Source organism: Bos mutus, chromosome 2 (genome assembly GCF_027580195.1).
Source record: "Bos mutus isolate GX-2022 chromosome 2, NWIPB_WYAK_1.1, whole genome shotgun sequence".
NCBI lineage: Eukaryota > Metazoa > Chordata > Mammalia > Artiodactyla > Bovidae > Bos > Bos mutus.
Window position 1 is genome coordinate 84,067,329 of NC_091618.1, and position 23,564 is coordinate 84,090,892.

The following is a 23,564-nucleotide window of genomic DNA, read 5'->3' on the forward strand; positions in this document are numbered from 1 at the left end:
TGTCATGATAATTTTGGCAACTTTTCCATGCCCATTCCTTGGATCTTTCCCTCTGCTCATGTATAACCACTTCAGTGTTGGCTCATCAAATGTGCACAGCCTTGCCTCTTTCCTGTGAGAGTAAACATTTCGTCAAATAAAAACAGTTTCATGACTAGGGTTTCTTGGCCAGAGTTAAAATAAAAGCTTTCCCCTTATGTAATTAAGGCAGAGACAACTGTAGACATGTTCTAAATCCTTAAAATGTTCAAACCTTCTACAGTCCCCATGTGCCCCATTGGAGCCAAAGTCATCTTAATTATGTATTCTAGGTGGAAGGCAAAAGACCAAATCCCTCCTCATGTGGACTTCAAAGTCTTTCAAATCTCATCCACATCTCCTTGGTTTTTCTTTCATTTAATATTAAGTGTTCCATCATTATCCTTAAACTTTCTATTGATGTACCACTTTTTATTTAAGGAAATAGAAATTGGTCGAATGAGTCAATGATTGAGACTATTTCTCCGCTGGTGTCCAAGTCCCTCCCTGGGAGTAAAAATCTCTCCATCTTATTAATAATTTATTGCCTTCTTGCCTAAGTCAAAGCATATTTCTAGGGAGATTGACAACCTTAGGTTTAGGGCAATCTGATGATATACCCAGTGGCTCTGTTCCTCAACAATTCTTATCTATGTAATTTAATTAAAATAGCATCTAAAGTATCCTGTAGGAATTATATATTTAAAATGTGAATAATCTTAAAGGTATATGTGCATGGTGGAGAGACTATGTGTATGTGAGTGTATTCATGTGGGTGAAGAGAAGGGAGTAGAGAGTGACTGATAAGTGATGTATAGAATTATTGAGAGCCTGCTATGTCTCAGACACAGCTGTGGGCACTAGAGGTGTAGTAACACAGCCAAGATCCCTAATCTTTTGGAGCCTGTAGAAGTGGGTGATAGAAACTGTATAAAGAGAGATTCAGATGTTGATACACACTAGAAGGAAATGAAGCAGAGCAATCACAAGGGAAGAGAGGGACCTGTTTTATACAGACAGGGACTCTGAAAAGGAAACTGAAATTATGAGATGGAACCAATCATGGAAAGAAAAATGGAGAGAGTCTTCAAAAGAAAAAACACTAAGCACAAAAACCTTAAGGTGGGAACATATTAGAATGTAGTGATTTGGCTGGGTGTGCAGAGGCGTGTGTGTGTGTGTGTGTGTGTGTGTGTGTGTGTGTGTGTCTGATGGCTCAGCTACACTTTGACTCCCACTGGTTCTTGTACCCGTCAGAGCTCTGGCAAAAGAATAAAAAGATGGTTCACTCAAACTAATTCAGGATGGTTTACAAAGCTGTTTGGGCAATGTTTAGGGAAACATGCAAGGACTGGGCAGTACTCAATCACCAGAAAGAAAAGGCAGATTTTAAAATGTAGGCCTAAAAAAAATGTAGAAAGAGAGGTACTGGAACTCAGAGAGTGTATTTAAATGGTGAAGGCTGTTGACTGGACCTGTGAATGGCAATAGAATAACACAATCAATCCCCAAGGATCTGGAAGGCGGAGGGGACAGCCAATGGAACAAAAGCCATAGCCCCAATCTCCTCTATCTGTGGATACTCTGCTGGTAAATACATACCAGAAGTTGCAAGACAAAGGTACTCTGTTGATGCCATCAATTTTGGTCACTTCCCAAACTACAGAGCAGGATTAAAAATGATGGAGGATAAGCATGGAAGGATATGCAGTACAGATCTATTTTCACTTTCCTCTGCAGTGCCAGGCACTGAGTCAGTTGGGGGTCTTCCAGAGTGCAGAGCCTGAGGGGCATCGCAGGAACTCATCACGCATTTGGGTGACTCTGACATTGGTAGACCACATGATAACCTAGTGGTCAGGAAGTGTTCATGCTTCCTCCTAAATAACTGTGTTGCTAGGTGACTTAAGTGAAGAATTATGCCCATGAGCAGAATAGGTAGCCTCTTTTTGGGTCACTGTCTACCAGTAACTAAATATCTCTCTAATTTGTCTCTAATTTTAGGAATGAAGCCTTTAGAAGCCCCAAACCATAGGGTAGTAAAGTAGTATATGTAACTTTTGTCTTACTTGCTTCTTATTTGAAGTACACTTGAAGTTTGGGGAAAAAGAACTGGCATTATTTCTTCTCAGATTCCGTTTTGGATTTAGCCTAACAGGTAATTACATCATTTAATAATGCAGCAGTAAAACTTAAAAAGAAAGATACTGATACAAAGATACCAGGATACTATGATTCTTTCTTTGTTGTTAAAATACTTATTTACTTGGCTGTGTTGGGTATTCATTGCCATGTGCAGGAACTTTGATGTGGCTTGTAGGATCTTTAGTTGCAGCATGCAGGATCTTAGTTCCCTGACCAGGGATAGAGCTTAGGCCCCCTGCATTGGGAGTGTGGAGTCTTAACCACTGTTATCGGTCTGCTTGGGCTGCCGTAACCAAATACCACATACTGGTGGCTTAAATAACAGAAATTTATGTTATTAAATTTCTGGAGACTGAAAGTCCAAGATCAAGGTGCTGGCAAGATGCTGGTGAGGCCACTCTTCCAAGCTTGTGGACAATTCCTCCTTGCTGTGTCCTCATGTAGCTTTTCCTCTGTGTAGGTGTAGAAAGAAGGAAATTTCTGGTGTTTATTTTTTGTCTTATGGTATCAGTTCTTTCAGATTAAGATCTTATCCCTATGATTTCATTTAAGCTTAGTTATCTCTGTAAAGGTCCTATCTCCAAATATATTCACATTGGGGGTTAAAGTTTCAACATATGAATTTGATTGTCATTGTTCAGTCCCTCATTGTTTCTGACTCTGTTTGGCCCCAGGGACTGCAGCTCGCCAGGCTTCCCTGTCCTTTACTATCTCCCAGAGTTTGCTCAAACTCATGTCCATTGAGTTTGTGATGCCATCCTATCATGAATTTGGAGGAAGTGCACAATTCAGTTCATAATAATGAGGAATGCTGTATTAGCTTACTAGGGTTAATGTAACAAACTACCACGGACTGGGTGGCTTAAACTAGAAAAGCATATTTTCTCACAGTTCTAGAAGCTGTAAGACCAAGATCAAGGTGTCAGCAAGGTTGTTAATTTGGAAGCCTGTCTCCTTGGCTGTCTTCTGTTGTCTTTCACCTGGTGCCCCTGTGTGTTGTCTTTATCTTAATCCACTCTTATAAGGAGATCAGTCATATTGGATTAGGGCTCACATGGACAACATTTTACCATAATTATCTCTTTAAAGGTCCTCTTTTCAGATAGTCACATTCTGAGGAGCTACTGGTGTCGTAAGGTTTCCATGTAAGAATTTTGTGGGGGGGATGCAATTCATCTCACAACAAATGCTATAGGTCATGTTTTGAAGAAGATTTCAAATTATCTGGTATCTGGGTGAAAAGGGTTTTGGACCATCCCACCACCGTATTTGCTGAAAGCAGAGAAAGGAAGCTAGGAATGAGAATCCTCTTTGTATCCATGTTCCCGCTATACTATTGCCCCAAAGCAACTGTTCCTAATTCATGACTTGATTAATGAACTGCAGCTCTCCCTCCACTTTACTTCTCCACTCTGCACACTCTATCTTGAGACTTATTTGAATTTTTGGTTTGCTGCAAATAGTGGAGCATGGAAAATAGTCACACTATGATACCTTCTGATAGGTGGTTGTACTCATCCAGACAACTGGCTTCAGCCTCAGTATTTCTGAATTCTGAATCCAGCCTCTGAATTCTGGTGATCTTAGTGCACTGAAAGAAATTTTTAAAAAATGAACCACTCACTACAAAATAGTCTGAAATCAATTCCTGCCAGCAAGAAATATGAATGGCTTTCAAGAATAGGTTCCCAATAGTGCCATTAAGTGATTATATACTTAACAGCTTAAGATCCTGCTTCTGGAGGATGTCAAATGGTTTTACACCTGACTCAGTATGGTTTCTATGTTTTGGTATGAGTAGGCACTCACCTTCAGTTTGTATTGCAAGTAGGATGCAAATCATCCTTTCAAAATATTTAAGGTGTCTCTTTCATCACACTGGTCAGAGAACAGTGGTCGGCAAGAAAGAACATAGCTGTGGTATGCTGGAATATGACTAACAAGTGACTTTCTTGAGTGGGGGAAGTTGGTTTTTAATTTTTGGCAATTTCCGTAGTTAAATTTATCTGTGCCATGGCCAATTTCCAGCTACAATCATTATCAACTCTGGCAAGTGATGCACGCTGACTCCAGCATGCCCCTGGCAGTAGGTGGGACCAACAGGCGGAATCCTCCGGTTAGAGCTACACCTAATCAGTCTGAGTGGAAATAGGCACGAACAATCTACAAAGCATATTTAAGGAAGCTTAGTCCAGTGTAGAATTTTGCTGATGATTACTCAAATAATGCAACTGATAGAAGCCATCCTTTGGGCAAATAAATAAACAAACATTGAAGAAGAATTTTTGAAAATTAGTAATTTGAAACTTAAGAACAAATTCTGTGGAATGAAAACTGAGCAACATAATGAAAGGATTTAGACTAGTTTCATGAAAAAGTTTTTCTTGATCACAAAAGATTTTCTTCTTTTTTCACAGGGCAGGGGAGGCAATAGGGGAAGGGAAGTGTTTGTGTTTTATTTTTAATTTATTTTGTTCCTGAGAACAGACAGGGATCAGAAGATAATATCTGTCATTTAAAGCACAGAAGTATATACAGTAAACTCTATATTAGTACATTTTCCATCTCAGATGGTGGGACTAATGATAGTCAGCAAGTCATTTCTTTTTCAGAAATAAAGAGTCCACCTGGATATAGGGCTTCCTGAACGAACTGGCCCTACCTGCCTATTTAAAGTTAAGATTCCAGACCCAAACCAAAGCCACTTCCTCTTCCCAGCATCCTTATTTGAAAAATTTTTTTCTTGTCAGGACGCAAAAACACATTGTGTCTGAGAGTTTTATCCTCTGTGTTACAAAAACCCAGACGGGGAAAGAGGCTGTTGTGTTCTGTTTGCCGTTAGTATGACCTTTTGCAAGCTCCTGAAGGAGAGGCTTGCACACGGGGTGATGGTTCAGAATGAGGAGAGAGGTGCCTTCCTTCTTTGCTTCTTCTGTAGCTCAGGCGCTCCTGCCAAGACTCTCTATCATGTGCCTGTCTATGTAGACTGGCTTCAGTGGACGGCCATCAGGGGTTTGGCTTTGTTTCAATACCTCATGGTACCTGTTGACCTGCTGACGCTTCTATCCACCAATATGCCATTTGGAATGGTGATTTTTCCACATATCATCTAGTTTGATTTTAAATTATGATGTTCAAATCAATAAAGTGGAGTTGCATAGACAGTAATAAACTTATTTTAACTTCTACTCTGTAAACCCCAAGACTGCTAGGATGTTGTATAGAATATCTTTGTATGCAAGTTAAAAAATAAAATAAAATAAATGGAAAAAAAAATCAATCTGAATTTCTTATTTTGAAATAAATATATATCTGTTTGCTTAAATATATAACATATTAAGTAACAATGAACATTTATATAGTTTTTACAGATTATGAAGAAGTTTTGATAGACTATGAAGTATTTTCAGAATAGATTATTTGATCAAAACAGTAACTTGGTGACTTTGACAAGAATTTTACCATTAATTTCATTTGTTAATTAGAAAACTAAATTTCAGAAAAATTGAGAAATTTCCCTAAAGACAAGGTTGGTAAGAGAAAAGGAACTCAAACCTGTGTCTTCTAGCTATAAATCATTATAATCCATGTTCTTTTAAAAAATATACAAGGGCTTAACATACTTAACTTGAAAGATTGCTCAGAATTAAAAAAAATATATATTTCAACCAGAGGCCTTTTAAAATCCCATTCCCTCTCTGTGTTTATAGTCCTCTGATATTCTCATGCATATCATTTTGCTTTAAAGAGAAGAGATTACTCATTTTTTTCTCAAAAATCTCTGCTTGAGGTTTGACACAGGCTGTTATTTTGTTATCCAAGAAAAAATTTGCAAGATTTTAAAATTATACAAACATAAAAAATACTAAAAAATATATTTGCCTTATAGTTAGAAGTTTGCCTCATTTTGAGTTTCACCTATAGTGCAATTTAGGGCTTTAGTCCTGCTTACCTCCTTCTTTCCCTTCCTTTCTCCGTTCCTTCCTTTCTCTCTTTTCTTTCCTTTTTCCTTGCTTCTCTCTCTTTTCTAACATTGATTCATTCTGAATACATGATGCTTGGAATATATGAAATATGGATCCAGCATTCTGTTTTAGATGATTATCCAGGCATCCCAGCAGCATTAATGGAGTAATTCATCTTTACCTATTGACTTGAGATACCATCTTTAACATAAACTACATTTCTTTATATATTGAATCAACTTTTGGATTTTTTATAATTTTCTATTAGTTTCTGGTGATACTAACATACTAATTTAATTAGTGATAATGTATGATATATTTTAATATATTCTAGAACTAATTTACCTTTATTGCTCTTCTGAATCAGGGTTTTCCTGGATATTCTTATGTATTTGTTTTTCTATTTGGATTTTATATTTATTTTGGCTAGTTTTTAAAGCAAAACTAGAAAACAAAATAAACACACAGAAAAACCCAGTCACTTATTTTGGGGAGGATTGTATATCAAATGAATGCGTGCCACCTCATGCAAAGAGTTGACTCTTTGGAAAAGACTCTGATGCTGGGAGGGATTGGGGGCAGGAGGAGAAGGGGACGACAGAGGATGAGATGGCTGGATGGCATCACCGACTCGATGGACGTGAGTTTGAGTGAACTCCGAAAGTTGGTGATGGACAGGGAGGCCTGGCATGCTGCGATTCATGGAGTTGCAAAGAGTTGGACACGACTGAGCGACTGAACTGAACTGAACTGAACCTATGGGAAATTGATGTTTTTATGATGTTGGGTCTTCTAGTCCAAGGTAATGGTATGTTTTTCATTAGCTTAAGAATTCCCTTTTGTTCTTCAGTAGCATTTATAAGATTTCTTCATATGAGTCCTGCAAAATTTGGGGGTTGTATCTAGGTATGTTTTTGCCTCAAGTTTTATTTTCTTTTTCATTTCTGTGTGTCAGTACCATTCAGAAAAAATTAGTCTTAATGTTGATATTAAATATTCCTATTTTGCTCCTACATCTGGTATATTCCAAATAATTATGATGCTATATTGGGGAAAGAGAGATATATTTTTATCATGTTGAGACACCAGTATGTTTTATATTTTTGATAATATAGACGCCGAATACAGATGAATAAATTGACACGTAAACATTTAAAAATTGTGCATGGCCAAGAACAATATGTGAAAGTCAAATGATAAACACAACACTTGGAAAAGTACTCACAAACTCACTTTGTAGGAAAGGGACTAGTGTCATAAAGTTATTCTAGTTATTGATGATTAAAAAATAGCAACAACTTAAAATAAATATATATAAATATTATGAAAAGGAAACACATCTTTGGCCTTTTAAATATATGACAAGATGCTCAATAACACCCACAATAAGAGAAAAATTAATTAAACTATATTGAGAACCATAGATTTTTATTTGGGTTTTGGCAAAATTTAAAAGTTGTTGAAAGTACCTGCTAGTAAGGCTGTGGGAAAGTGGGTATGACACTGTGGCAGGCTATTTAGTAGTATCCATTAAAATTAATAAAGCAAATATCTCCTAATTGATCAAATTCAATTCTGGCAATTTGTCCTATGGATGTGCTTGCATATATTCAAAATGATATATAAATAGATTATTGTTGTTAAGCTGCCAAGTCATGTCTGGCTCTGCAATCTCCTAAACTGCAGCACTTCACGCTTCCCTGTCCTTCATTATCTCCCTGAGTTTGCTCAAACTCATGTCCATATAGATTATTTATCACTATGTTGTAATAGTAAAGGAATGACCTAAGTGTCTATATAAACAGTTTTGAACAACTGGTTAAAGAATCTAAAAGACATCTTATAACAGAATGCTTTACAACTCAAAAAATAAATGAGAAATATCTGTACATACTTATATGAAAAAAAGCAAAGTTCAGAGCAATATGGTGCTATGTTTTGCTTAGGAAAGGAAGAAATGGGAACATATATCTGTTTGTACTTCTACAAAGTTCTGAAGGGATAGCAAAAAAGTTAATGACAACAATCACCTTTGTGGGCAGTGGTGTGCAACCGAAATACAGGAGGAACTGATCTGGGAAAGAAAGCTTCACTGTATACTTTTTAAATGCACTTTTAAAATTATTGATTCATATAATTGTATTATCAATTCAAAATTATATTTAAAAAGACAAATATATTTTCTACATTTCTAAGAATACAGGTTTAGTAAAAGTTTAGTTATTTTTTTTCTCTTAACCTGGGTGGATATTAGGGTGTCTTGCTTCCATCAAAATCGAAAAGGAGAAAAGAAAATAATCTAGGGGTTATGACTGAAGTTCCATAAGAGAGGATGAGTGAAGGAGGATCTATCATAGGATGTCATAAGAAAGAATTAAAAATAGAAATTGGAATTTTCTGTTTTTAAGGTTCTTTGATAAAAATTCAATTGAATTTGGAGTCATTGCATTTTTTTTCCTCATTGATTTTAATTTAATGTAAAAAATGAATGTTTACAATTCAGGGGGATTAATAGATTCATAAATAATACTCAAAGTTGATTTTAAAAAAATAACCTCACCTGTCTTAAAAGAAAGTGCAGAATGTGGTTAAGATATGTTATCGAATAGTGCTGTCCAAAGCAAAGTTCCCATAAAGGCAGGGGAACCCTCAGTTGCCCTTTCCCACCTCTTGCTTTCCTTTGAGAGTGCCAGTATGTGGAGAGAGAATGCCTCCAAAGGACACAGGGCCTAAGGGAGGACTATGGGTTCAACAGCAGTTCTGGGGCTTGTTCTAATGTGCTAATCCTGTGACTGCTTCTTGGCTCTGCCCATGGCCTTGGCTCTGACTCTTGGCTTGGATATTGGGCCTTGGCTTGGTTAACTCTGTGACTTCTGGTTCTGAACACTGGCTGTGACCCCAGAATAAATACTTGCAGCAACCTCATTAGAACTCCTGGTCTGTGGTTCTATCCTGGTTTCCTGGCCCTAGGCTGCTTCTCTAATGCCAGCTCACAGACTTGAGATTTTGTCCAGAGTTGTATGGGACAGAACTGCAGTAAACTGTGAAGGACTACACAAATGTAAGAGATTAATAAAATATTTTAATTTGATCTTTTGACAGACACTAATAAGGAACACAAGTGTACAGTGGTAAGACAAAATTGTCCAAAGCCTTTGATGATACGTATCAAGGACTGGATGAGAGGTTCTTTACTTCTTCATCTATATTGGAAGGAATTAAGTTAATATATGTATAATTATTCATTCATTAAGAAAAAAAGAATCTCACCTCCAAAGTCTAACTATTGTACTTGTATTTTTTTTTCCAGCTCCTGCCCCTCAACCTTCTTCTCTACTCTCCAGCTCAAGGAATGGCATCATCGTTTCCTAACTGACCAGGTCAGAGCCATGGCATCAGCCCTAGTTCTCCTATCCTCATCTCTAGCTGACAATAATCTTTCAATTTTTTCTGTCTCTCTTCTACTGCAAGCCAACTTCACCTCTTGAAGAGACATTTGCAACAAGCTCCTGACTGGTCTCTTTGCTTACAATCTTGTTTCCACTGTAGTATTGTATGAAAAAGTGAGTGATATTTTTAAAATACACATCTGATCATGTCATTATTTGGCTGCTGTTTCTACCACTTGGAATAGCTATTCTTCTTTTACTGCCCAGAAAGGTAATTTAGGTCAATTCCTCTTATTTAAGTCTAGATTTCAAAACCTTTGGCATGTTTTCCTCAAGTCTCAACCCCTTTAAGACTGATTTAGTTGCCTCTTCTACATGTTCTGGTAGAACTCCACTTCTGCTCTCAAGAATTTATCATATGAAATACCATTGCCAGGTTACTTATCTATCTTCTCCAAAGACTCTAAAGTATAGTGAGGGTATGGAAAATCTTTTTTTGTTGTTGTTAATTGTCATATTCCTAATGCCAAAGTAAACCAGGAATACAATAGGTATTTAATAATTATATGTTAAATGATTAAGTGGATGAATGCATGGACATTTTAAATGAAATGTAAAATAATTCAATTACTAAAATAAGGAAAACATCTGTTTCATTTTGAAAAATGGTCAATTGAGTGAAACAGACATAGCTATACAACAACAACAAAAAGACTCATGGTAAAATGCAATAAGCAGATTAACAAATACAGAGACAGAGATAAGGAGGTTGCCAATTCTACTGTAGGTAAGGTAGAAAAGAAAAAGATACAAGTAGAAGAATATACCTTACATCTCCAAGACACGCACAGATGAGCACACACACACAGACACACACACACAAAGAAGACAGAGACAGACAGAAATGGACACTAACATGCACAGATCAGTAGGTTTCTTAGGAGCTTTCATGCGGGTAATGGGTGTGACGAGTGTATTTAATACTTTTTACTATTCTAATTCTTTGAAGGTCTGATGGGCATAGAGAGTTAACACTTTATTGAAGTTTTGCAATAATAGAAATGAAGGGGCATTGCTTTTTAACAGTTTCACAGTTGGGTTAGATACAATTAGGTCATGCCCAGTTGGTTCCCCAACTCTGGGCCATCCCTCTAATAGGGAAGATTTTACTGTTAAACAAATGAAAATTTGCATTAAGTGATTCAACACAGCTTTTTGAAATTGACCTTTGGAGTACTAGCAAGAAAGTTCGGTTTCAAAATTCAAGTGGTTCTGCACTATTATGATTCGTCTTTATCTGATTAAAAAATCCTGCTGGGCATATACACCTGCTGGGCATACACACCAAGGAAACCAGAATTCAAAGAGACATGTGTACCTCAATGTTCATCACAGCACTGTTTATAATAGCCAGAACATGGAAGCAACCTAGATATCCATCAGCAGATGAATGGATAAGAAAGCTGTGGTACATATACACAATGGAGTATTACTCAGCCATTACAAAGAATACATTTGAATCAGTTCTAATGAGGTGGATGAAACTGGAGCCTATTATACAGAGTGAAGTAAGCCAGAAAGAAAAACACCAATACAGTATACTAATGCATATATATGGAATTTAGAAAGATGGTAATGATAACCCTGTATGTGAGACAGCAAAAGAGACACAGATGTATAGAACAGTCCTTTGGACTCTGTGGGAGAGGGAGAGGGTGGGATGATTTGGGGGAATGTCATGGAAACATGTATAATATCATGTAAGAAACGAATCACCAGTCCAGGTTTGATACAGGATCCTTGGGGCTGGTGCACTGGGATGACCCGGAGGGATGGTACCGGGAGGGAGGTTGGGGGTGGTTCAGGATGGGGAACATGTGTACGCCCGTGGCGGATTCATGTTGATGTGTGGCAGAACCAATACAATATTGTAAAGTAATTAGCCTCCAATTAAAATAAATAAATTTAAATTAAAAAAATAAAAAATCCTTGTATATTAAGTGGAAATTTCTCATTTACTTGAAATTTTATTATTGTATTACATATGTATTATCACATAAGAAATAATTAGACATTATTTTTCTACTCAAAACCCTTGAATAAAAAGAATTTGAGTCTTAGGTAATCTTAACTAGCGAGATCTCAAGCTGTAGAGTAGCCCCTGTAGTTATCAGGGTTTCAGAAATATGGAGCATAAGTATAGCTTTTCTAAACTTAACCTTATCTACTATTATCTTCTTTATTTCTGTTAATGAGGAAAATGCTACTTCTACTCTAAGAAAATAAAGGAAGCAACTGTTTATATCTCCATCTACTAAAGTCTTCTTGATAAAAAGTATTAGTAATTCCTTTATATAGATTTTGTCATGTGTCAGCCTCTAAAGCTAACATCATTATCAATGTTACATTGTTTAATGAGATGCAAATATTGAAATCATCCTCCTTGAGAATAGTGGGGGTAAAAAGACATAATCATTAGCAAGTTTGTATTAAAATTGTTTTTCATTCTCTGAAAAGCATTACACTATACATTACCCATTAAACTATAAGGCAGGATCTCAACTTGGGCAAATTGCCATTTGGGGCTGGATAATTCTTTATTGTGGCGTCTGTCCTTTGCATTATAAAATGTTTAGCAGCATTCTTCACCTCTGCCCTCCACATTGTCAGCAACACGCCTGCCTCAATTGTGACAATTGAAACAATATCCAGACATTGCCAACTATCCCCTAGGATGCAACATTGACCCTGATTGAGAACTACTGCCATGAGGTTTGTAGTTTGTTTTCAGTTGTTTACCCACATTTTATAAAGTCCAGGCTGTGCGGTAACTGTTCAAAAACAGTTTTTTGAGTGAAGTAATGAAGAAATATAAGTCCTCTGTCTTCCCTGCATTTTAAATAGATGTCACCAGGAAAAAGAAGATCCAGGGGACTATGTGCTCAGTACTACCTTAGATATGGTGGTTGGTGCAAAACAAGTGCACAGCTTGGTCTCTGGGCTAAAGAGGTTTTTAATCAAGTTCCGGTGAAAAGATCAATATTCCAAGAATAGAAGACTAATGGAAGACAGGATATATTGGCAATGAACCAAAAGGCAGAGTGGTCACACTCCAAAATGCATGGCACAAACCATGGTGATATTACTGATCTTCTGATTTGATGTTCCCTTGAAGGTTCTATGACCTATTTTGACATGTGGGCAGTGGTGAAATGCTGGTTTATTAACTCAAAACTCTCTGCTATGATATATAATAACAGAGAGAACAGTAAGAAAATATTCTGTTTAAACAAACCAGATCACTTTTTCATGGGACAGCCAAGCCATGCTGGGGAGGAGGTGCTGAGCCTGGTTATGTTAGTAAATGAGAGGTAACTGAAGGAGACAAATCTAACCAGGCGTGGCAAGTCCATGGCTGACATGTGAGCTTGTACATTTAGAATGAGGACACGGTAATGGAGATCATACAGCGTTTTTCTGTTAGCATCAGACCTTAGCTATTTAATGACTATAAAACTTTCCTAACATTTGCAAGTTTTTAAACATATTTATTTTCTTTTATTCTGCACAATTCCTATGACCACTAAAATAATTTAGGTCATGTGTTTTTGTGTTATCTAAATAGCATTCAACACCAAAACAAGAAAAATCCTTTCTTTACTTTGAACCATTAAAATCCTGGTTGGATAGTTTATGTCAGGTTTTAATCTCTTGAAATTTTTACTGTGATTAATAATGGATCTTTGAAGGATAAGATATAGTCATTTCTACTATCTATTTCATATTAGAAATATTTCCAAATTAAATAATCTAATTTCAAAAATCTCATATATTATGTGCAAAGAGCTCTTTTTCAAATAACCATAGAATTTAATAAAGACAAAAGACTTTGGAGAACATTAAGTTTATAAATGTTACTATGACTTTGCCAAATAATTTAGCATTCTTGCCTTCACAGCCCACAGCAGAAGAGTAAATTCCCTTCCAACTTGGAACTAGGGTGTCCATGTGATCTGTTTTCACCAATGAAATGTTAGCAGACAAGTGTTGTTCCTGGGCAAAAACTTTAAGAGGCATGACTTTACTTTGTCATTGTGACCAGCAATATTCCAGATAGTGGACAGAAATTTGTTGTTTAAGCAACAGCTACCTATAGCCAACAAATATCAATACAGGAACTAAGATTTGATTTGGTAATTAAACAGTTAACCAAAATAGATACTATAAAAGGAGGAGCAGATTTTGAAACAGTATACTGGGTATAGTTTTGAACGGTGATTCACATATTGGTGGTATTCAATATAACAGTTAATTCTTGTGTAGTCCACTGCTGATCTGTCCTTAAATAGTCAAAATAACCAATGAAACTCTATAAAAACCTATATTCCATTTAACTTATAGCCAGCAGAAAAGCAAAAATATTGGGCAGAATTACTCAGTTTTCAAAAGAAATTCAAAATTATAATTTAGTAAGTTTCAATATTATGTAGGATCATAGAAATTTAACATCACCTATTTTATTGGATGAGTGTAGCTGTGGTATAATTTATTAGATGCATATGGGAGCATATCACTTTTTGCGGTCTCAAGTGCCAAACTCCATTTAAAACCACAATGACCTTACATTGTCTTTTTCTTATCCTGCAATTTCTACCCTTTATCCCTTCTATCTAAGCAGTTAAAGACTACATATTTGGAGCAGTATAATATTGTAATGATTCTTCTGTTTTTTTACCAAACAATATTTATTGAATCCTATTATATTAAAAGCAGCAGGAGAAAGAACTACTGGATATGCTATTAAATATCTGATGCTCTTAAGAAGTTTAAAATGTAGATAAAGCAACATTTATTTAGAGTGCAAGAGTCAAATGCAAACTGTGCTAGCATGGTCCTGTGTTGACTAGACTGAGATTTATGTTGTAGTTTCTTTCATTCTGTTAGAAGATGATAGAAGGATTTCTGCTATAACACTCATTTTGAAAACATGAATTTGTTCCAACGTGATTAATATATTAGAGAACAATTTGCATAATGCAAATTTTGAACTTCCTTACGCACAGTTTTGTCTATGAGAAACACAAGGTGAATGAACATTGAAAACTGCACACTGTAGAATTGAGATGCTTGGAGATAAAATACACGCATACACACATCTCAAATGTTCACCAGCTACCATGTTCCTATCTCATATGTTATGAGCCACACCCTTCTACACTTCACACTACAACTATCTAATTTCTTGTAGCTCTCCTTTCCCCACTTCATAGTAAGACATGAGCTAAACTCTTCTGAGGTCACCAGCATAAGCAATGTTCAGGTCTTTTTCAAGATAAAGTGACATTTACTGAAATATTTCCATATTTTTACCCATTTATCATACGTAAAACTATGTTACCATTTTTATCAGATTCCTTTTTTTTAATGAATCACTGACAAAGTTTTTGAGTGTTATACCCCCAAATCATTTCCTGCATAAGTCCTGGTGCTTTTTATTGCATGATTTTTGCATATAACGCTTTACAGCAAAACTGATTATACATATGTCTGCTTACTTTGGTTCAATATCAATAGCAATAATACTTCTAGTGCTAAATCTGCAGGGGGATTTAACACTGGGGGCTGTATGAAAACTTAAGGATGCAGACTATTCAGTATTTCACTCCAGTACAGAAATATTTAGAATTTTTGAAACATTGCACTTATCTCTTATAAAAAGAATTCAGACATGTCTGTAACTATGATAGTATATTTTGCAAGGAGCAATTGTTTCCCAGATACTTAGTCAACTATCTCATCTGGGAAGGATAAGGTCTTCTTGGACAATCAGCAAGTTCTCAGTTTAACTGGGTCAATTATTGTCACTTTGTATATTTCCTTTTTAGCAATAGGAATAGAGAATGCGGTCCAGTTTCCCAACTCATTCACTTATTCATGATTTTGGCAAATATTTATTGAGTAACTGCTGTGTATCATGAACAGTTCTAGATTTGTTAGACACTGTGGTAAGAGAGACTAAATTCTTGCCCTTGTAGAGCTTTTTATATTAACCATGAAAATTATAAATCTGCAATAACATGAGTTATCAAAGAGAATTAGTGGTAGATTTCTTCTATGTCTTTAGTTTTGGACTGAGTTTGTGGGTGGCAATCCTTCAGGGATAACTTCTAGTTTCAGTTGTCCCTGACAAAACTAGATTGAAGTAGTTCTCTTACAAGGGAATGGTAAAGACAAGTGTTCTGCAGAAAAATGTTTTCAAAAAATTGTTTGCTGATGGAATAATCAACAGGTCAACTAGGCGAGGGTGTAGATGTGTGGCCTGGTGCTGTGTACCCTGGGTGTGTGGTAGAAAACTGCAAGAAAGACTTGTTTGCTACTAGTGGTTTCTAAATTGAATTAATTAAACAAACATTTCAACATTCACCAGTAGGAAATGTTAACTATTCACATTAAACTATTAAAAATTTTGATGATGTTTTAGTTCCCAATACAAATTTAGCCAAACTCATTTAGTCTTAGAGAAACAGGGTTAACTTCTTTTATTTCTTCTAAATATGAACTTGCTTTCTTAGCTGAATTATCCAAGATCTTTCCCAGTCCTCCTGGCTCCCTTTTTTCTTCCTGATGTCCTTTTGTTCTGCAGAGTGCTCCATGCCTTGGGTGAGGTTCTGAACTACAATAGAGGAAGAGGGAGCCTCTGTGGTCTGCTTTGAGCACTATGAAAATGTATTGAACAAGTTTTACTTTCTTAGAGTGCTATATAGCTGGATTTTTTTTTTAATGTGTCTAAGAAATGGAAACATTTTGTCTCATATAAAAAAGAAATATTTTTATACTGTGCTCCACTCACAGACCACATCAGAGGTATTCTAAGAATAGAATAGATCAAATATATTTTATGGAAATATAATGAGAAAAGGATGTGTTCCCAAAACTCACTCTGAACAAAGGAATGCAGCATAGTCAGAAATACTTTAATGCTCCTAACAATTTTCTCATGTGAAAGGCTGAGGAACAGCCCTGGTTTGAAGAAATCTCCCACTTCTCCCCAGGCTCCCTGAACTTGAGATCAGAACTAGGAAATCTATACATTGTGAAAAAGAAAATGTATGGAAAAAGTGACTTGGGGCATTAACCAAAAAGGCATTTTTTTGAAAGAAGAAAACATCAATATGAAACATTTTGTCATATTTCATTTCATTGATCATATATTTATTTTATGTATTCCAGAATACTGAAGCTTAGAAGTAACTGAATTTCTGGGGATCCATATTAGACTTGTCAGTCTGTGTTTGAGAGAACTTACTGGGAAACCAAATACGTTACAATCATTTGCTTTTATCATCCTGTTCTACCACATATACAAAGAATACTAAGACTGAATACACTGAACATATACCTTCTCTGAAAAACAAAGTACATCAAGGGCTGAATTTATATTCAAATAATAACATTCTTTTCATAATAATAACCCACAGGTGTTTAAGAAACTAAACTTACTGGTTTTATTAAAGTCACCTGATCAGCAGTTATATTTTCCTAATCATACTACGTAATGCATTTTAAGAATATGTTAGTTTGCTTTTTAAATTTTTCTAACTGTTACACTAATGCATGATTTTCTTGCTTTCTCAAGATTCTGTGTTCCAGTTTATATATTCATATCGATTCTTCTGCTGGAGTCAGTGTTACCACCAAATGTCTGTATTGTCTTGCTGAGTTTATTTTGCTTCATAATTTTTCACTTCTGAGATATTCTAAATTGGGCAATAATACTCAGCCCCTTTTCACCCCTACCTTGTGTTTTCTCAAAAAATATATGCATTCTCAATGGATTAGTGTTTATTTACCATACATGCTATAGTACAGTCTGAAGGGACTACATAGTCCCATGAAAGAGAAGTCATCATAATATTTATGCATTAAACACACATATTCATGTACATATATCTATTTTTTTAAAACCAAAATGCATATGCTATCATGGCCCCCAAGGTAGCAATAACATATGCAGAGAAAATTTATGCAGTTCCAGGCTGTGAACAGGATTTCTAAGAGCTACTTCCAGAAAACATTACCCCCCTCCTTGTTCTTCAATCTGTCCACTTACTTCACTCTGAAGACCTCCATTCGCTTCCTAAATTGACTAGTGAGCTGGAGGAGTTAGCCTAATCATTTAGGTTTGCTATTTGGTGATGTCTGAGGAGTAATGGAAATATTTTTAGGAAGGGGTGGTGTGTGTGTGTGTTTCTTTGTATATTGTTTCCCTCATAAAGGATTTGCAGGATGGATGCACTGCTTAAATAAACAGAGTCATTTTATTTTTTAAAAGCATCAATAGAATAGTGTACAGAAATATAATTTTTGTCAACTTAAGTTCCTCTAGGTATTTTCAAATTAAAAAAAAACCCAAGTTCTGTAGCACTTAAAAATAATTTAACACATTTTTTAAAAGATACATTTTTTAGATCTCATTTTTTTAAAATCCCCTGAATGAGGAAGGAATATATGCCCTGGAAATCTAACTATTTTCTTATATAACAGGAAATGCTATAGGATGATAAAAATGAAGAGAAGTAAATTGTGTTGTTTTGAAAGATATACATTCACAATGTTTGTAATAGAATGTTTGAAGTATTACATTATATATTAATGATTCTTTACAGTATTGAATATTTACATATTTATATTTTATGGGTACATATATACTTTATATATGCTTATGTGTTATAAGCCTATGATATATATTTTAATATTATATTTTAAAACATCATTATATATTATTTAAATCATGAGAGCTGCACTAAAATTATTTAATCTGGGGGCTTTCCCCTAAGTTCTGGTGAACTATGAGAGACCATCTGCATTAGAATGTGACAAAATGAAAATGGAAATAGGATTTATGAGATCTTGAACTCTCCTATCACTTCTGTATCTTCTGCCTCAATTTTTCCACCAATAGAATGGACATGAATTAAAACATATACATTCACAATACATTTTGAGTTATGAACTAAAAAAATAATTTGTCCATGATAAAATAGTCCATTCTATTTTTTATGATTCTTAGTAATAACATTAAAACAGAGTTAAATTTTGTCAATTTCTACAATTTGGTTCATTTTAACATACAGATTTCTGTCCAGTCTCATTTGGCTCCTTGTGTTAAAGTAAATACCATGTCCTTCAGGTCCTTCCATGATCTGGCTTCCTGCTACTTCTCAGGCAGCCTTTCCTGTACTCTTGACTGACTCCCTCTGTCTTAGCCACACTGATGTTGGTATTGCCCCTCCAACAAGCCAGGTAATCTTCATCTTAAGGTAAGGCATTCACTCGAGTGTTTTATCTGCCTCAAATATTTTCCCCCAGGTATTCATTTGGTTGGTTCCCTTATTTCCTTCCATTCTTTGGTCAAATATCATTTCTCAACAAGGCCAACTCTCATCACAGTATTAATGTTCCTATTACTCATTTTCTTTCCACCATAGCAGTCCAGATCCCCTTTAATCATTTAATGTTTTCCCTCAGAGTGCTTATCACCTTCTAATTTACTAAGACCATGGTATCCAGTCCCATCACTTCATGGCAAATAGATGGGGAAACAATGGAAACAGTGACAGACTTTATTTTGGGGGGCTCCAAAATCACTGCAGATGGTGACTGCAGCCATGAAATTAAAAGACTTTTGCTCCTTGGAAGAAAAGCTATGACCAACCCAGACAGCATATTAAAAAGCAGAGACATTACTTTGCTGACAAAGTCCCTCTAGTCAAAGCTATGGTTTTTCCAGTAGTCATGTATGGATGTGATAATTGGACTATAAAGAAAGCTGAGTGCTGAAGAATTGATGCTTTTGAATTGTGGTGTTGGAGAAAACTCTTGAGAGTCCCTTGGACTGCAAGGAGATCAAACCAGTCAATCTTAAAGGAAATCAGTCCTGAATATTCATTGGAAGGACTGATGCTGAAGCTGAAACGCCGATACTTTGGCCACCTGATGTGAAGAACTAACTCATTTGAAAAGACCCTGATGCTGGGAAAGATTGAGGGTAGGAAGAAAAGGGGACCACAGAGGATGAGATGGTTGGATGGCATCATCTACTCGATGGACATGAGTTTGAGTAAACTATAGGAATTGGTGATTGGACAGGGAAGCCTGGTGTGCTGCAGTCCATGGGGTCAAAAAGAGTCAGACACAACTGAGTGACTGAACTGAACTGAACTGAACTGAATATACTAGATAACTTACGTCTTTATTATATTTATGTATTTATTATCTCTCATTCCTTAAAGAATGTAAGATACATGAGGCAGGGATCATTGTCTACTTTGCTTGCTGATGCACTCAACTGCCCGGATATTCATGTGCTGTGTGTGCGTTAGTTGCCCGGTCGTGTCTGACTGTTTGTGACCCCATAGACTGTAGCCTGCCAGGCTCCTCTTTCATGGAATTCTCCAGGCAGGAGTATTGGAGTGGGTTGCTGTTCTCTTCTCCAGGGGATCTTCCTGATCCAGGAATTGAACCAGGGTCTCCTGCATTGGCAGGCGGATTCTTTACCATCTGAGCCACCAGGGAAGCCCCTATCGATTCATTGAATGAATTAAATGAGTGAATGAATGAATAAACAAATGCAAAATGTCTCTTTTCAGACATTGAAATGGCTTCCCAGCTCTCATCATGGCAATTTCTTTTCTCTGAATATGCTCCAATTTATTTGCATTCCTATAAAAATAGTATGCTATAGTTTTCTTGATACAGTCTAATCAGTTTGAAGTATAAAAAGAAAATCTCTTCTATCATTTTGGGGACTATCTTCCTAGTGATTCTATTTTGAGGGAAACATGTCATACTGTTGATTCATAGGGAAATTATAATTAAGTAAGATACTGAAATATACTTTTGTATCATCTGCCCTTAAGTTTCATGCACCTCATTCCATACTTTTGTGGTTGATTTTATGGATATAAATGTTAGAATTTTCATTTATTCACTTTATATTAGATTTTGTGATAGTAAATACTATTATTACAGGTTATGAAATGTTCACCTCATTCATTCACTGTTGGTGTTGTTCAGTCACTCAGTATTATCCAACTCCTAATGATTCCATGGACTGCAGTATGCCAAAGTATTGGAGTTTCAGCTTCAGCATCAGTCCTTCCAATGAATATTCAGGCTTGATTTCCTTTAGGATCACCTGGTTTGATCTCCTTGCTGTCCAAGGGATTCTCAAGAGTCTTATTCAACATCAGTTCAAAAGTATCAATTCTTCAGTGCTCAACCTTCTTTATGGTCCAACTCTCACATCCATACAGGACTATTGGAAAAACCACAGCTTTGACTAGACAGACCTTTGTTGGCAAAGCAATGTTTCTGCTTTTTAAAAATGCTGTCTAGGTTTGTCATAGCTTTTCCTCCAAGGAGCATACGTCTTTTAATTTCATGGCTGAAGTCACCATCTGCAGTGATTTTGGAGCCCAAAAATATAAAATCTGTCACTTTTTCCATTGTTTCCCCATCTACATGTATAGAGTCATCTCTTGTGTTGTTGGAAGATGTTTTCTATGATCAGTGTGTTCTCTTGGCAAAATTCTGTTAGCCTTGAACCTGCTTCATTTTGTACTCCAAGGCTAAACTTACCTGTTACTCCAGATATCTCTTAACTTCCTACTTTTGCGTTCCAGTCCCCTATGATGAAAAGGACATCTTTTTGGTGTTAGTTCGAAAGGGCTTATTGGTCTCATAAAACCATTCAACTTCAGCTTCTTCAGTATTAATGGCTGGGGCATAGACTTGGATTACTGTGATATTGAATGGTTTGCCTTGGAAATGAACAGAGATCATTCTGTCATTTTTTGGTTTGCACCCAAGTACTGCATTTCAGACTCTTTTGTTGACTATGAGGGCCACTCTATTTCTTTTAAGGGATTCTTGCCCGCAATAGTAGATATAATGGTCATCTGAATTAAATTTGCCCATTTTGGCCCATTTTAGTTCACTTATTCCTAAAATGTCAATGTTTACTCTTGCTATCTCCTCTTTGACCACTTCCAATTTACCTTGATTCATGAACCTAACATTCCAGGTTCCTATGTGATATTGTTTACAGCATCGGACTTTACTTTCACCACCAGACATATCTACAATTGTGTGTTGTTTCTGCTTTGGCTCAACTTCTTCATTCCTTCTGAAGCTATTTCTCTGCTCTTCTCCAATAGCATATTGGGCACCTACCTACCTGGGCAGTTCATCTTTCATTGTCATATCTTTTTGCCTTTTCATACAGTTCATGGGGTTCTCGAGGCAAGAATGCTGAAGTTGTTTGCTGTTTCCTTCTCCTGTGAGTTATCATTACATTAAAAAAAGTAAGAAAACTGGGCTATTAGTAGCTTTCTTGGAATTTACAATTGGGGGAGGGGCAGGCATTAGAATGGATACATGTATATATCTGACTGAGTCACTTTTCTGGGCACCTGAAGGTATCACAACATTGTTAATCAGCTATACTCCCATGTAAAATAGAAAGTTAAAAAAATTACTACTCATGCAGTAAATCCTTATTACAGCCTGTGATGTCGCAGCTTTTATGTACTATTAAATATTATTGACATTCCATGTTATACTCAGTCTTATATGTTGTTATGTAATATTCTGCTATTATTCTATTCTTTTCTAATATGTGAGACATAAAATCACAATGCAAAGTAGAAATTGTAACAGGAGGTTCTTCCACCATGAATACATGAAATAGGGGGTTGACTGTAGAAGTGACAGTTGAGTTGAGATCTGAAATGAGTTAAGTATGAAAGGAGAAGGAAGATGTTTTCTTGCAGAGGTGATAAAGTCGAGAATGTTTTTGGAGCATAAAGCAGCATGATGTATATAAAGGTCTGAACGAAGTCCAAAGTACTTAAAGTCAGAGCTGTGCAGGGGAGTAGAGTGAGATGGGGTGCAGATGGGACCTGATCCTGCAGGGTCACAAAAGCTGGTCTAAAGAGTCTGTTATCTTAGATGGTCTTACCTGTCTGACATTTAGAGATTCTCAGAAGCAACAATTTTGTCCACTCTGTGAAAGTGGTGTGGTTGTGTTTAAACTTCCTTATAGAATGTGGATATTCCTTATAAGATTCATTTCAGTTAAGACACAATCACAGCTTTCAAGTACATGGATCGAAGGGAATAAGAAGATGGAGGCTGGGAAAAGTCTGATAGTAAACAGGTCTCCTTTATCACCTCTGAGGATAGCACAGTGGGGAGTAACTGTAAAATGCAGCAGAAAGTCAAATAGAGCCTAGAAGAAGCACATACTTTTTTATTTTGTTTTTGCTTTTTTTTTGGTCTTGGTTTGTATTTACAGGGTCAAAGAGAAGAACTGTTATAAACCTCCTTCCATTTAAAATCAGACATTCCCTTGCAAATTTAGAGTTTAAGTATTTGTTGTCATTCTTGTTTAAATTTTCTCGTCCTGAATGTTAAGGGCAAATATAATTGACAAATATAATTATATATTAATTTCATTCAACCTGAGTGTACAATTTCAGTATCCTCGAGTATAAGTCTGGTAATAATTTTCCTTTTTCAGTACACCACTCCACACATGCTTATTAGCAGGAAGTCTACTGTATGGAGAGGTCTCCTCCTACCTCCTGAATTGTGCAAGAACCTGAGTCTTGGCTGATGTAAAAATGACATGGTTTGGATATCTTGCTTCCCAAGATTTGTTACTGAGAAAACTTCAAAGTCTGAGGCTTCTACCTCAGCTCACAGAGGTGCCACATTCTAAGGTTCCAGAGCTATAGTTGTCTTACTTCACATGCCTATATATACTCAGAGATTGTTTCCCAAGGTAAAGCTTCATAGTTTAGGGGCCAGAACATGATGAACTTTTACTCTTCTCCCTACACTATTAGAATCAGTCCTTCCTGAACTCTCTGAGGCTATTGCATAGAGGTAGAACCATCAACTCACATTTCTACTTGTTCCTGGAGACATCTCCTTTGTAGTTATTGGCAACAGTTTCTACCCATGGCCTTTATTCCCAGCCACC

The 23,564-nt window shown here is 36.1% G+C and overlaps 1 long non-coding RNA gene across 1 annotated transcript in view; it reads left to right on the top strand.

Moving 5' to 3' along the window:
• LOC138990220 (uncharacterized) overlaps positions 1–23,564 on the top strand; it is a 154,392-nt gene that overhangs the window by 78,773 nt on the left and 52,055 nt on the right. Inside the window, exon 2 of the long non-coding RNA XR_011466339.1 lies at positions 9,439–9,508. This is a non-coding gene — a long non-coding RNA (uncharacterized lncRNA). The remainder of the gene's footprint in view (positions 1–9,438; positions 9,509–23,564) is intronic.